The 16,555-nt window shown below is 48.8% G+C and overlaps 1 pseudogene; it reads left to right on the top strand.

Moving 5' to 3' along the window:
* The first annotated feature begins 3,680 nt into the window (after nucleotides 1-3,680).
* LOC120581006 (uncharacterized) lies at nucleotides 3,681-3,799 on the top strand (annotated as a pseudogene).
* Nucleotides 3,800-16,555: the final 12,756 nt, after the last annotated feature.

Below are 16,555 nucleotides of genomic sequence, written 5' to 3'. Positions count from 1 at the left end.
TCTACTGACTGTAGTGCAAGGAGCTTTGTCCACGTGACCTCATCATCTCTGGATGACAATATCCTCAATTTGCAGTTGAGACTACTGAGTCCCTGCCTGCAGAGGCCGTTCGCCCAGATCACCAAGCCTTGGGGTGGCAGTCAGGACTTGAACCCTAGTCTGTCTGATTCCAGAGTCTGTGCTCTTTCCGCCTCATCACGCCAGCTCGCGTGGTCCCTTTACCTCTTCGGCGGTGGGAATGGAGGTGGCGGTGACCTTGAAGAAGAGTGCAAACTTGGGTTTCCTCCAGGGACAGTGACCGGCTTCCTGTCACTGCCCAGGGACCTGAATCCCTCGGCCTCAGTGTCCTCATCTGAAAAATGGGAATAATTTTATAGTCAGCTTCAAAAGCTTGTTTTCAAGGTTAAATGAGAATTTGATGGTGTAAGTGTCTTGCACAGGGAGCAGTTGATCAATGTTTAAAATGCATTACGCATTCAGACAGAGGAGGCCTGAGTGGTCAGGGAGGCATGGTGGAGAGGGTGGTGCTGCAGCCTGCGAAGGCCCCGGGGGTTTACAGTGATGCTGGGGAGGGGACCGCAGGTTGGGCTTGGGGTGAGGAAAGACAGCAGGGTGGGGAAGCAGTCTCTGGAGTATGGCAGAGGACCCTCGTAGCGGAAGCCGGGTGAGGCAGCACATGGGAAGTGCTCAGTAAATATTTTGTTTTGTGTTCTCGAGCCCAGCACACGAAACAATCACAGAGACTGAACATCATTCATTTTTCACTCCAGTTTCAGGGGACAATACCCGATGATCCACATACACTATTGTGGCGACATCTGGTCCCCAGGCTCTGTTCCTGGGGGTGGGGCCCATGTCCTCTTCTCGTGAGTGTGGTGCAGTATTTCTGGCCTCTGTTGTTGCTCTGTCATGTTGTCCCTTCCATCCCCATCTTCCTAAGTTCCCACTTTCTCCCGAGTTGAGCCCTGAGTGGGGTTTTCTGTTGTTTCCTCGCTGGCTGGTGGCGGGGAAGCCTTGATGCTGAAGGTGGAGGAGGGATGTGGAGTGTGGGGGTGTGTGAGAACTCTCGGGTGTGCCTGCTTGCACGCCGAGGTGGTTAACATCTGGCTAGCGTTTCTCACAAACCTTGTTGTGATGAAGAGGATCTGTCTCCCTTTCCCTTGAGTAGAGTAAAAAAGTGTTCTTACTGTTAAGTGAAACTTGGGGGTCGAGGGTGGGGTGGGCAGTGCCTGGCTGCAGGAAAGGGAACGGGTGACGAACTCCTTCTGTAAGGCATGACTTGGTCAACTACCTGATGGAGGATGGGGCTGAGACCTCGCCCAACTGCCCGTGGGAAGCAGGGGTCCCTGCGGGCCTCACAGGAGCCCACGTCTACTCGGGGAGAGTCAGCTCCAGCTCCCGGCCTCTCCTGGGCTTTAGACAGTCATCATTCGTGAGACATCCTGGTGTCCATCTGACACCTGCTCCACAGGGGAGAGCTCACACACTCAGCCTAGTGAGGAGCTCAGGGACAATTCCATTCACCCCTTCCTCACGGGGAAAATGTGGCCCAGTGAGTCAGGGACCTCTGCACAGCTTCACACTTGAGTTGGGACAGGGCCAGGGCTCCTGTGTGCTGTTCCTGTACCCAAGCTGATCTCCTGCCCCACCCTCAACATATCTGTGGGATCTAACAACTTCCTGACTACTCCTACCCCCTGTGCTAAAGCAACCGCCTCTGGGGAGCATGGTGAGCGTAGAGAAGTTGTGTGGATTTGCTTGCCCAGGGTTGCACAGCCTGGAGTGCATCAGCTCTGGGCCTGGCATTGGGGTCCTGGGACAGTGTCCTACCCTATTCCCTTTTCTAATCCCAGGTGGTGTTCGTTCCCTCCTTGCCGGGCGGGAACCCTCCTCTCCCTGTGTCCTTCAGCTGCTGGGGCTTCCGGCCGCCTGCACCATCTCTTCTGTGCACAGAAAAGAAAAGAAACAAGTTGTTTGGGGGACATGGATACTTGGGTTTTATGCCTTTAATCTCTCTCTCTCTCTGAACAACATCTTAAGGATTTGAAGAGGGAAAACAGCCACGGAGAGGTTTTTCTTTCCAAGAAATGATATTTTTCTCCACTCTCCTCTTTTTCAGTTTAGGAGACTGGGAGCTGGGAATTAGTTTGTACTCAGAAAAGATAAGAATAAGGCTTGGCTTTCTGCTAGGCAGTGATCAAGTGTGACCTTGAACTAGGGAACAGAATACCAGAGGTAGCGATTGATTGATCCATTCATTCATTGAAATATTATTGAGTGTCATAATGTGCCAAGCAGCATGAGGGATGCAACAGGGAGCAAAATACAGTCCTGGTCTCTTCCGAGGAGTCTTCTGTGTAAAAGCCGGACTTGACTTTACCAATCCATCTTTCCCTCTGTTGTCAGAGAGATTGTCCTAAAACACAAACCCAGTCACAACAGGTGCTCGCTTAAAACCTTTCAGATCTATCTGTTAATAATGTAGGGCAGGGGAAGTACAAAGTCTTCACCAGAGCCTGCCATGCTCTGTGTGACCTACCCTCTTCACCTACCCTCCGCTCCCCCTCCATCTCATCTCTCCCTGGCCTCCACCTTTTTCATCCAGGATAGTCTACTCTGTTCATCCCCAGACTCTCCATGCTAACAAGTGGTCCCTTCCGACCAACTCAGGACTCTGTGCTAGAGAATTTACAATGTCCTACTCTAGCTCTGTCCAATAGAAATATAATGTGTACCATGTATTCAAAATTTTCTAGTAGCTGCTTTTAAAAAGGTAAAAAGGAATCAATAATATTTATTTAACTTAGTCTATCAAAAATATTATCAACATGTAACCAATATAAAATTTATCAATGAGATATTTTACTTTTTTTGAAGTACATCCGAAATTCAGTGTGTATTTCATACGTATAGTACATCTCAATTCGGATGTTAATATTTCATTGGAAATATTTGATTAGTAGATTTCATAAAAAATAAAATGAAATGTTTAGTTCCTTAGTTTTACTCGCCGCATCGCGAATGCTCGATTGCCACATGTAGCTAATAGCTACCATTTTGGACTGCGCAGTCTGTGCTGCTCTACCCAGGACTGTTCATGCTTTCATCCAGGATGGTCCATGCCCCTCTTTCTCAACAGCAGCACTTTGGACTTTTTGGATGGATAATTCATTGCTGGGGTGTGAGGGTGGCTGTCCTGTTCATTGTAGGCTATTTAGCAGCATCCTTGGCCTTTTCCCACTAGGTGTCAGTGCACCACCCACCTTAAGTTGTGACAATGAAAAACACCATCAGACATTGACAATGTCCCCTGGAAGGCAAAATCACCCCCAAATGAGAACCACCGATCCACACTGTCCGTGATGGCAAATCCAGGACAGTCTCTACTCTGCGTCCTGGGACTACATGTGGCGTCGCATTCAGCGGTCGATGCTGTTCAGTCCAGAACTACTCTCGCTGTCAAATCCAGGAGCTCTAGCTTGTCCGGTTCGAGCTTGTCCCTATTGGTCAACTGAGTTCTACATGGGATTCCTCACCCTGCTCCATCTGGGGTGATCTACACCAGAAGTCAGGAATTACTGCCTCAAGAACAGAACTAGATTTGCAGTTTGGTTTTATATGGCTTACAAAATGGTTAAGCATTTTTGAGTTAATTGCCAGCATTTTAAAATCAGGAAATTTTCTACGGCCATGCCACCCTGAACAAGCCCAATCCTGTCTGATCTCAGAAGCTAAGCAGGGTCGGGCCTGGTTAGTACTTAGATGAGAGACCACCTAGGAAGACCAGGTGCTGTGGGTGTAAAAAATAAAAAAATAAGGGATTGTAAGCTGACAAGGTCCTTGCAATCTGTGAGGTCAGCCAAGGGTTGCTTCAATAAAAATAAAAAAATAAAATCAGGAAATTTCACATAAAAATCTGGATTTCTGCTTGGAAAGCTCCGCCTCGCTGAGGCCCCATTCCCACTGAACAACTCTCAGTTGGAACTGAGTCCTAATTGCTACCCTAACTCAGGGCATGTGCTCTCTCCACTGTGTGTGCACGATGTCCCCCCTCAACTCATGTCACATAATAGTGACACCTGCCCGAGCCCTCTAGGAATTTGAGTCTGTGACCACAGGTCACACAAGTCTGCACAGACATCAGTCCGGTCTGGTCTAGGAGTGAGCTCTCAAGCCTGTGCATTAGAATCGGCCATTCAGCTTCTGAAATATAGGGGTTTGCAGGCTCATGTCAGACTTTGTGAAGCAGGAATGTGGGGGTGGGAGAGAGGATGATGTGTGTTTTTAAAAAGTTTCACAGTTGAGTCTGGTGCTACCTTGATTTACATGTAATCAATATTAAAAATGTGATGACATTTGTCTGGATGGACCACCCACGTAGATTGTCCATAGTAGAGCTGGCTTTCTGGAGTGATCTTGGGTCTCCAGCTGGGCTTTGCGGCTGCTCATAGGCTCCTGGCGTCATTGTCCAGCAAGGCAGCCTCTGAGCTTGGACATTGCTTTGCTGACCCAGACAATTATAGAGGCCATAGTTTGTGGATTGAATTGGGCAAACAGTTGCCTGCCCTGAGCGTGGCCTGTCCCTGAATCCAGCTCTGGTCTGCACAGTCTGTATTCTTCGAGGGCCCATGGACCAGGAGGCTGATTCGGATCTTCACCGTGGTGGATATTGGGGTGCTTGTCCCAGGCCCCTCCTTCAGGGCTCACACACCCATCAGTCAGCTGCTGAATATATCAGTTCATGGCTGTATCACTCACTGGGAATTGCCCTCTGCTGGTGGGAACTTTCTCATGCAACATTATGCTCCTGCTAGATAAAAGTCTGTGGCCACTGATATGTGTGATGTCAAGGTCTGCCTCCTTGTCTCAATTTGGGGGCTTCCCAGCTCCAGAGCTCTTGTAGGGTTGGCTGAGGCCTCCATTGCTGTTGCATTGCAATCAGCTTTCCCCTCTGCTCAGCCCAACCTCGCCTTCCTCTTTTTCTTACAGGTATACTTCCCAGGGACTCTCCCTAATATAATCTTCCTGTGAACAAATATCCATCTCAGAGTTTGTTTCCAGGAAACCCACTGTAAGACAGCCATCTTCTTGACAGTTCTTTGCTAAGACCTGACATCTTTTTAGTACCAACAGAATCATCCTAGAACATCTGGGTCTTTTTATGGCTGAAAATTCCATTGAGAAATGGGCTCTCCAGCTGTGGCTCATGGCTGAGCACCTGCCATTTGCTGAGCAAGTCCTTGGATCATTCGGATACTGTTGTGGCCACGTCAGATGTTGATATAAAACAGGGGAGGCAGTGAGAAGTACATTCCATTTAAATAATCAAACGAAATCCAAATGCCTGTACACCACAGCTGTTCAGGAGGAAACTGCTCCAGCTCCTTGGTTTACTGCAACGGTGGGCCTTCTCTCTTTTCCAAACCTGTGTGTGTCTTCTGGCTTTCAACTGGATGTGCAAAACCTAGGTTGCTGCCTTCTGGTTGACCAGCCCAAACTGGAAAGACGTGCCTTGTGGCCGTCTGAGCCCTTTACGTTATCCCTCCCACCAACCACCTGAGTTCTGTTTCCAAAAACCACGTCTGGCGTGGCTAGTCCCCTGCTCAACAGATCCTGTGGATGCCCTCTCATCTTCAGAATGACATTCAAGTTCTTTGATCTCAGATTCTCGGCCAGCCATGACCAGGTCCCTGTATCATTCCTCAGTTTCTTCTCAAGCCATTTCTTCTCAAGCATTGCAAGATCCAGCCAAACCAAATTACCTAAACTTTTCTTGAAAACTCCCTCCTGGTTTGTATCTAGGTGTCAGTGGATGTGCTGTTTCCTCTACCTAGAAATCTCTCTGCACTTTGTGTGATTGGAGAACTTCTACTCATCTGTCAAAACCCTCTTTGAATGTCACCTCCTCCAGGAAGTCCGCCCTCACTGGTCCAGACAGAATTAATATCTATACTCTCCGGGCTTCCACTGTATCGAAAGCCCTTTCTTGGAAAAGCACTAGTCTCATGCCCTCGATGTCTGCATTTTGATGGGGGACGATGGACACTTGTCCAAGTTGACCAGTGGTAAGAGGCAGGGTCTGCATGGCCTGTTTTTTTATCCTTTGACTTGGAGAGTAGGTCCCATATTTCAATGGAGAGAGACACTCCCTTTAAAAGCCGAGCATTCGGAAGCTTTAAATGAAAAACTTACATCCCGCCCCAGGTGCCTGTGAGCTCTCAGGTGTCTATTTCCCTCTGGCCTACATTCTGCTCTTCTGTTTGTCCCAGATGTTTTTGCCCTGGGACAGTGTTGAATTACAGCAGTAGAAGGCAGTTAGAGATCTCATGTTAAAATAGAATTTGAACAATTCAGGAAGAAAGGCCCACATCTCACCTTTCCCCCAGCCTTTGTCAGAGAGCTTCAGGGCAGTGAGGTGTAGAGCTGTCCCAAATCTTTATTTCTCTCCTTTCCAGGGAGTTGAGTGGAGCCCCTAGCCTGGAAGCAGGCAGTCTGATCACGTTTCCGCCACCTCACTCCAAGCTCTTCCCCAAAGTCTCTGATCTAAGGCAAATTTGAACCGAGACACTGCTTGACCTCCCCGAGCATGGTGGCCACTACATCTCCTAACTTTTTATTTAACAAGCACCTATATAATGCTTACTATCTGCCAGTACTTTTCTGAGCACTTTATATAGCATCACATCTTGTTCTCGCTAGGGAAGCAGATCTGAGTGCAGGATGTTCATGAAGGAGGAGGGATTTCCTGGGACACCTAGGGAAGAAAGAGGTAGAAAGCAAGGTTGGGCTGAGGGTCAGCCAGCCCCATAGGAAGCTCTGGAGCTGGGATGGTCTTCTAGTTGCCCGAATGGGCACCAGGGCACCAGGCCTTTTACTCGCACATCAATCAGTCTGCCCCTGGGAGGACTTGTGACCTTGGCCAAGGCAGATTTCTGTAGCCGAGGCAATCTCCCCAAGAGGGCTGGCAACAGGCCCAGCTGTTGGGGGAATAAGGCTTTCTGAAGTGAGAGGCGCCCCACAGCACCCGGAACTCATATAATATCTCATTTAGTTTTCACAATCTAGTGAAATTAGTATTATTATTGTCCCTATTTTCCAAATGAGGAAACTGAGGCTCAGAGAAGTTAGCATCCTTTGCCCAGCGCCGTGTGGCTTATGCGGGGCAGAGCTGGGACTCCAGCCCTGGGCTTTGTCTTACTTCAGTTGCCCCCAAACCGTCTCAAGGTCAGGAGTTCTGAAAGGGGCCCTGGGAGTGCTTCCCAGTCGCTATGTGGAATTAAAAATTATAAACTCTAAACACTTTCAAATCAGACTTGATTAAAACTAAGTCGAGGCCAGAGGCAAGCTTCAGCAGCAGGTGCTTTGAGAGGGAGCAAGCACTTCTGAGAATACAAAACCCAGGATGAACCATTAGCCTTTGTTTAGATAAAAGAGAGAAATGCAGCAAATATTTACATACCAGTTACCGTGAAATTCAAGTTAAATCCGTATTTATTTTGTATCTTGTCATCATAAAGTTGATTTTCGGTCCAAGTGTATTTCCTAAGGGGACAAGGAGCAATCCTGAAATATTGAAAGGTTTATTTTAATAGTTCCAAGGACTGTAGACTTTTATATTTGAGACGATGAATATTTGTTATAGGAAACCAAATTTGTTAGCATGTTTGTAGAAAATGGTTTGTTCACTTAAAGTTGTAATCTACAATTTTTATAAGAGCTTGACTTTATTCACCAACTCTGAAAATGAGCCCATATAGATCTCACAGATGTAGCTCTAATGAACCCAATCCACACAAAAACTGTCTTCAGTCTCAATTAGGAATACAAATAAAGCCATTCATCCTTCTAGAAAGACTATTTTGCAAGACAAATACATATATGACTGTCAACTGAAAACTTTAAAACATTGTACAGGATTGTAACAGAAAACTTTAAAACCCAGGGCAGAGCCTTGATTGTTCCACAAAAAACTGTTGCAGGCCCTCTGGAATGGGGGTCGTCTTTCTGACTGGCGACCTGCTCAGCTGTGAACCGCAGTGCCAGGTTCAACCCCAGCATTTTCGTCAATTGTATTCTTAAGGTGGTTTGGCCTTGGGGTCATAGGGGTTGAACTATGTCCCTGTGCCCCCTAAAAGGAGAGAGATTGGTTTCTTAACTCTCAGCACCCCAGAATGTGACTTTATTTGGAGATCAAGTTTTTGCAGAGGTTGTCAATTTAAAATGAGTTCGTTAGGGTGGGTCCCAATCCAACATGACTGGTGTCCTTGTGAAAAGAGGAAATTCAGACAGGCAGACATGCATCATGGGAAGTCCATGTGACGTGACAAGGGAGAGAGGATGGCCATCCGCCAGCCCTCAGAAGGAACCAACCCTGCCCACACCTTGATTTCAGACTTCTGGTCTCCAGAACTGTGAGGCATACCTTTCTATTGTTTTAAGCCTCCCAGTCTGTGGTACTTCGGTATGGCAGCCCCAGCAAACTAATATTTATCAGAGCTTTCCTGATTTCCCTCATTTTAGTGAGAGTTTTGGTAAGCCGCCTCATTCTTCTCATCCTGTCTGCACTGCCACAAAGGGGCAGAAGTCACTTCCTGATTCAGGTCCAAGCTGTCACAATACTTTCCAGAAAGCCATTCAATACCCCTTTTCCCCTTGCTGTCTCGTGTAGTTCGGCGGTGCCTCCACCACTCAGGCTGTGATCGCTGCAGGCGGCCCTGTGCTGTTCATGGCTCTCCTCCTGCCACTCCCCCCGCCTCTCCCCCCTCCCCTTCCCCTTGCCCCCCGAACCCGCCAGCTTTTCACTGCCCCAATGTCTGCCTCCTGTAGGAAGGTTGGTGCCAGGACCTGTTGGGCTGAGCCTCATTCCCTTTCTGGGTTCTTGGTCCTTTGGTGTGATTTGTTAAATGGGAACTGGAACCAGGTTAAGAATAGCAAATCTGGTATTTGTGAAAAGAAATTTATTTTCCACTGATGAGCCAGGGAAATGTAACTATTAGCTGTGGGCGCAATTGTGAAGATGGGCATTGTGAGGGGGAGCACTCGTGTGCATAAATCTATGAATTCAAGCCCATAGCTTCTGTTGTCAGGTTGTGGGTTGGTGTGTGCCAGTTCCTACATCTACGGAAGGTGTGGTTGTACCTAAGTGTGGATCTGTGTGTGTGCACAAATAGGTGGCACTGAGTACATGAGTGTGCACATGGGTTTGGGTACATGGCCTGTGGCACTGAGTCTGTAGGAGGCAAAGGGAAGTTGCTGAGTGGGACTGGTCTTGACGTGAGACCCCGGAGATACACTGAGGGGTGGACACCCAGCTCCTCTGCCACGTGCTGCGCATGTCAGATGGCTGCCCAGTCTATGTTTAAAGGCAGATGTGCCAACTTCCTCAGTCCCCTCTGTGGGCTGCGTCTGTCCTGCTCGCCTGCTCTCAGGCACATTGTCTCCGCTGAGGGCTCGGAAGCACAGGCAGCATCCCCTTCCTGCAAAGGCCCCCTCCGCCCTGCACACTCCATTCGAAGAGGTGGGGACACCCCAGCCTCATTCATGCCACCCAGCTCCTACCAGAGGCCCAGGCCACACCCTCGTGTCACCTGAACCTATTCTGGACATGGCCCAAGAATGGCCCTTAGCTTGAGCATTACCTGGGCACTCTGATAATTGCCCTTGAGTTTACTTTAGCAAAGCAATGTGCTAGGTACCGCTCTGGGAACCTCCCTGCCTCGCCCTTCCAGTTTTGAGAACTAAGCAGAACTGCGCTCTGCTTAGTAAGTCCTCTGTCAAGGCTGTCCATGCAGATGGAGGTCAGCGAGGTCACTCCACCTTGCTTCCTAGCTTTCGGATCTTCATTTTAGGCCTGAGGCTCTGCTCTCCCTGCTGGCTTCAGTACTACTTTCTCGGCAGGTGAGACACCCCTACCCTCAGGCCACGGCACCCATGGGCAGGTTTTAGTCAACTTGTATCACTTGCCTCGCTGAGAAGTATCAGTCTTCCAGGATAGGGAGCCAGGCCTATCAGTCCCCAGTCCTCAAAGGGCCCCGACGGGGAGACCTAGGCAGGTGACAGCCTAATGGGTATGGCACAATGACCCTGTCCAGGCCGCTTCGAGGGCCACATGGGACTGAGGAGTTCTGGGTGCATTTTCTAGAACAGGCAGTGGAGTGGGAAAGGTATAGGAGCAAGGGCTGGGGCTCAGGGACGCTCCACTGGGGCAGAGTGACAGGTCTAAGGTGCTAATGGTCTCGCGGGCGGGACAGGTGATGCCCTCTCCAACCACACACTCAGGTCCCAGGCAGGTGTGTGCCTGGAGCACTCTTTATTCTGCATGGCCTCTGGTCATTTGAGACCCAGCAGCCACTTTGCCCTACCTTCCAGTTCCTTCATCTTTGTCTGTCCTGAGTGCCCATCACAGATCTGGACATAAAGCAGGAGCTGAATAGCTGTTCCTTCCCTGCTTCCCTCCCAACCTCATCTTTTCTCATTTTCAAGTGCCTTTGGACACTAACATTTTGTTTATAATTTTTTTTAATACATTTTTTATACACTTTTTTCTCCCCATTATTTCCCCCTCTTTTAAAATAGTTTGCTTTCCAGAGGGCAGGACCAGGAGCCAGGTTGTGGGACTTTGGGAAAGACCATATGACTCGGGTATAAGGTTAGATACAGGACGCTCTGTCACAATCCAATTTCAGCTAAATACTTTTTAAGTATTACAATAGATGAAATGTTTGTGTCCCCACAAAATTCATCTGTTGAAACCTGATCCCCAATGTGATGGCATTAGGAGGTGGGGCCTCTGGGAGGTGGTTCGGTCCTGAGGGTAGAGCCCTCATGAATGGCATTAGTGCCCTTATAAAAGGGACCCCAGAGATCTCCTTCTCCTCTCCCATCATGTGAGGACATAAGAGCCATTTTTGAACCAGGTAGTAGGCTCTAACCAGACCCTGAACCTGCCGGCACCTTGGTCTGGGACTTCCCAGCCTCTAGAATAATGAGAAATAAATATTTGTTGTTTAAGCCACTCAGTCTGTGGTTTTCTGCTATGGCAGCCTGAGCAGACTAAGACAGAAATAAGCATGTTCCATGCAATATTGTCTCCCCAAAAGATACGCTCTCGTCCTAACCCCAGGGACCTGTGCATGCGACCGTATTTAGATATAGGATCTTTGAAGATGCAATCAAGTTAAGATGAGGCTGTACTGGAGTAGGCTGGGCCCTAAACCCAATATGACTAAGATCTTTAGAAAAAGAGGAAAAGAGACACTGTGAGAGAAGAGATAAAGCCATCCAGTTTGTGCTACTTTGTCATAGCAGCCCTGGGAAACTAATACACTTGTAAAAACTACTCACTGTCTGAAATTCAAAGATACAGGGATATCCTGTGTTTTTATTTGCTGAATCTGGCACCTCTATCCAGGCAGCACTGTTTTTCTCCTCTGTAAGGTTATCAAGGACATGTTCCCCGCTCTGTCTTAGGACTGAGGTCCTGGAAGCCAGTGGGTCTGGCTGTGAGGCAGAGCACTGTGTGTATTCTTTTGGGATCCTCTGCTTAGTTTTGTAGCCCAGCCCACCACCTCAATTTCTTTCTTCAATTAAGAGGAAAGAAAAAGAAGGAATTCTTGCCATTTGGGACAACATGGATGGACCTTGAGGGCATATGCCAAGTGAAATAAATTCCTCACACAGAGAAAGACAAATCCATATGATCTCATTTATACGTGGAATATAAAAAGCAGACCACAAGAATAACAAAAAACCAAACTCATAGAGATAGAACAGATTGGTGGTTGCCAGAGGTAGGGCTTGGGGTGGGCAAAATGGGTGAAAATGGACAAAAAGGTTCAAACTTCCAGTTATAAGATAAATAAGCCCTGGGATATAATGTATAGCATGGTGACTATAGTTAATGATACTGTATTACATATTGAAAAGTTGCTAAGAGAATTGATCTTAAAAGTTCTCATCACAAGTAAAAAATTTGGCACTATGTGTGGTGATTGATGGATGTTAACTACATTTAAATCGTGGTGATCGTTTTGTCATATATGTAAATATCGAATCATTCTGTTGTACACATGTTCAGAGCTGGTCAGTGAGACAGTGTTTGGGGACCTGTGAGCTATGCCTCTGAGTGGTGTTTGCAGCTCTGGCGGTGCCCTGAGTTACTGTGCAACCTTGGGCAAGGAAGGCCGTTTGTCTTCTTCCCACCCCTCCTTTGGTTTCCTGATCTGTAAAGGAGAGAGCCGGCCCCACCCCAGGAGTCCCTAACAGCCCTGCCACCTGCCCTGCCCCAATCCCGACCCTTCTCTACGACTCTTGCCTAAAGCCTCTGTTTCTTGGGAGAGATGTATTTTGATTTTAAATCCTGATCTGGATCAGATTCCACCAGAAATCCGTAGAACCTGCAGGCAGGCCCTTGCCCATCTGTGCTGGAATGTGTCAGGCCCTCCCAGAGGGCCCATCTGCTCCAGGGCCTGCTCTGTGCCTGCCCGGGGGGTAGCGGGTAGGGGTGGGAGATCTCTTCTCTTTTTCATAATGGAGCTGAGGGAAAGTCACGTCTCTGGGGCAGGCCGAGGAGGCCATTATCCTTGAAAGAGGTCTCAGAATGACCACTCGGTGGCCACCTGGTCATGGACAGTGTCCGTCCAGCCAGTTGCTGCCTTTGGTGGTGGGACAGCATTCAACTAAGATTCATGGACGTAGATTGAGTTTTCAGGGGGAGGGGCGGCAAGGTGGGTGGGGTGAATGGGTTAGTCAGGGTGGAATCTGAACAGGCCAGGAATAAAAGTTTGCATAAATGGGGCTGTTTTCTGATGGTTAGATTAACCCATTTCTCATTTAGGAAAAAAAGTGGTTTGCTGTCAGTATTAATTTAATTTTACATAAACACACTCTTTGAGGCTGGAACAAATCTGACTGGTTTTCAGTGAAAACAAAATATAAAAACTGTTCTTAGAGTTATTTCTAAACAGAACTGTCTCTAATCCTAATGTAACAGAAATGTACACATAAATCAGATTAATCGAATGAATCTTAGGCAAACAACTGCTCGAGAATGATGTTAACATCATGTGTAGGAATGCTACGTTTTCTAGGATTTGACAGTTTCAGCGATAGAGAATGACTATATTTTGTAAATGGAAATACCACTACTAAAAACAGAATGCTATAAATAGAATGATGTCATTTGTTTCCAGAGACTATCGATATACGAGAGCGATGTGAAAATAATAATGAAAGCGAGATATTTCGTAGCAAACTTTGGGGGCAGGGTTAGGACTGTAATCTGTGAGTTGTCTCTGGGTAAATGCTGCAGCCTCAGTTAACGCTGGCGAGTGTTCTCTGGGCGAACGGGGAAATGGGTTACAAAGGGCCTGTGCCCGGGTGTGGACGGGATTAACCAGTCCTCTTCTGAAATCTTGACTACAAAATGCCTAAAAGAACACTGGTGAAGTAAGGCTAGGAGCTTGGCTTCTAGTTCTGGGTGTATCGTATAGTCCTGGGGTGTCCTGGGCGTGCCACGGGCTTCTGGGGTGTCCTGGGTGTGCCGCGTGCTTCTGGGGTGTTCTGGGTGTGCCGCATGCGCTGTGTAACTTCAGTGAGTCCCCCAGCATCACTGACCTCAGTTTTTCTGTTAAAGTGGTGTTGCCGAGGCCCTCTTCTTAGGAGGCAAACGTAAAGCACCCAGCCCAGTGCCTGCCATGTGGTAGGTGCCTCTCTCTGCCTTTGTTCAACAGAGACTCGGCTGGGCTTGGGCCTAGGGACGCAAGAGAGGGATACTCCTGTCTTCCGGAAGCTCCTGGTCTAAAGAGAGAGACAGCTCCGTGCTGAGGCCACTGTGGTCAGAGCTGTGGGAGGGGGTGGCTAGGGGCTCCAGGAGTCTACAGGGGTTGTCAAGGTCCTTAGGGTAGGGGCCAGAGTGGGTCCCCTGACATCCCTCAGTGATGATGCTGAGCCTGCAAAGTGGGGCTGTCTGAGGGAGCTTCTTGGGAAAGTTTGGGTTTGTAAACTGGCATTAAGACCTTTAATGGTTTCCCCTGAAGCAGGGACTTTTCCCTTGAAGCTGTTCAGAGAGGAGCAGAGAACAAAGGCTCCTATTGGCTTGGAGTCCTGTGTGGGGAGGACGGAGCGATGCCCTCCCTGGCTTTGGTGCTACAAGCTTGCCTGTTTAAGCTTGGTTAGGCCTCATTCCACCCCCCGCCCCCAGAGTGGTCCCCCTGTCCTCTGTACCACTCATCCCCATGTTGTCCTGTTGGTGTTACCTTGCAGCTGCCCCTGACAACTGTCCCCTCAGCTCTGCTGTGGCCCTCGGCCCAGGCCTGAGATGTATGGGGTTTGGTCTGAAGGGTCTGTGGGCCAAGCACATTACCAAGCACAGGAAGGAGTAGGTGCTATCATGGACAGCTGTGCCACAAGGCCACTGTCCCTTGGCTGTCCCTTCATCCCCAACAGTCCTGGTCTCCGGCTGCGAAATGATTGAGCTTGACATGTTCATTTGCTGCCTGTTAAAAGTCCATTTTCTGGGCCTGAGCAGGCTTTGGTGGGGCAGATCCGAAGGCCTTGCCGTGGACCAACTGCTGCAGCTGCTGAACATGCAGCATAAATATTAGTCTCTATAGAAAGAGGCTCAACTGCAGTTGTCTTTGGCTGATAAACGTGACTGGGCTGTTTGCCCACATTCCTCCCTGGCCCTGCCCGGCTCAGCAGACCCTTCCAGAACCCTGGAAGGCTGGGTGTTGGCTGACCTTGGTCCTAGGCAGGATTCAGCCCTCGAACCCCCACAGAGAAGAATTATACCCTTGGGAAGAGGAGGGAGGATGCCTGACCTTTATTTCCTGGGGGCCCTGGGCCCATCACTTCACTTCTTGGTATCACTTCCTCATCTGCATAACAGGAAGTGTGACCCTGCCTGCTTTATGCTTCTAAACCTGCTCCTCGACTGGCAGCATCTCAAAAGTGGAGGTGATGCCTGCTGACTCGTGCCCTGCCCTACCCATGGCCTTGCTTTGGGCCACCATCTCGGGACAGCTTTGGTGTGAACCCTGACCTCATTGCTTCCATCCTTCAGGACATACTGATTAGGTCCCAGACTTAGTGCTGGGCGCTGGGATCACAGTAACAAACAGGATTGTCGGGGTCACTGTGGGCATAAACAGACCACTAAAGAAAGTAATTTTGAAGTTGCAAGTACTGTGGACAAATCCCTTGATAGGTTGTGTCTGGGGACTGTTCTAACCCAGTGGTCAGGGGCTCTGGGGGGAAGTGACACCTTTGAGCTGAGACTTGAACCTTTGCGACCCTGTTTTCTAACCTGGAAAATGGAGGTAGAGTCCTGCCCCGCCCCGCCCTCGGTTGTAATACATAAATGGGATTATGCACATAACAAGTCTGGCACACTGTAAGAGCTTGGTCCCAGGGCCTTTGAACAAATGTCCTCTTAGCTTCCGGCTCTTCCCAGTGGTGACTGTGTGTCCTCTAACCATGTCCTACTTCTATGTGAATCATAATCATCTGGAAAACTTATTAAAATTATTATATAGATTTTTAGCACCCTTTAGCCCCCCGCAGCAATTCAGCAAGGCTGGACCATGGAATCTGCATTTTTACAGACACTGGGTGATATGGGTGGCTCGTGGGAGACACCTTGAGAATCATGGTTTAGATATCCCCAAGGAAGACCCAGCATCCCTTCCCCAACCTCCAAGGCTCAACTTCATGTGGTAGTTTTGGGGAACTTACCCCAGCCCTGGCAGACCCAGAAAAAGCTGCTCTGATGGCCGAGGCCTGTCTGTTCTCAGATTCCGGCAGCATTTGCCTGCTGGACCATGTAAAAATGCTGCTTGGAAATAACCAGCTGCTCAGAATCCCAAAGTGTCCTGCATTTATTAACACGCAGAACATCTGAGAGCCTGATGGGGAATATTAAGTATCAAGGCTTGTCCTGGAATGAGGCTGCGGGGGGAAGTGGAGGTCAGGCCCGCCAGGCTGAGGGGGCAGCAGGGCACCCTTCATCCGATGGGAGAGGAAGGTCAGTCCCCCAGAGGTGGAGGCTGGTACGGGATGATGGGTGGGGGATGTCCTGGGTGTGTTTTGGCCACTCTGAGAGGTCCAGAGGCTCAGCTAGGGGTCCTCTGCCCTGCCATCTTCCCACTGCCTCCTGGTCTGAGGCTTGTTTCACAGACCCAGGCATCTCATCAGCATGCATCACACTTGAGAATGTGATAACTCCCGCTAATTACGCTTCCCACTATTACTCTGCTATTAGTTGCGGGAATGGAAGTGGGATGATTCGGAGCCAGGAAAACTACCCTCCTCTCCTGCCCCCATACGTTATTTGATTCATGGGGCTACTGTACACACACACGTAGCAGCCCCATGAACACACACACACACACACACACACACACACGTGTATATAGATACACATCTGTATACACACGTGTGCGTGTGTGTGCGTGTGTGTGTGTGTGTGTGTGTGTATACACATATATAATTTTTGCAAAATTTGGTCCTCTCTGAAATTTTATTCTTCTCACCTCATTGGGGCCGGCCCCACCCAGCC

Source organism: Pteropus medius, unplaced genomic scaffold (genome assembly GCF_902729225.1).
Source record: "Pteropus medius unplaced genomic scaffold, Ma_sr-lr_union100, whole genome shotgun sequence".
Classification (NCBI taxonomy): Eukaryota; Metazoa; Chordata; class Mammalia; order Chiroptera; family Pteropodidae; genus Pteropus; species Pteropus medius.
The sequence above is the reverse complement of the archived record's forward strand: the minus strand, read 5'-3'. Positions and strand labels throughout refer to the sequence as shown.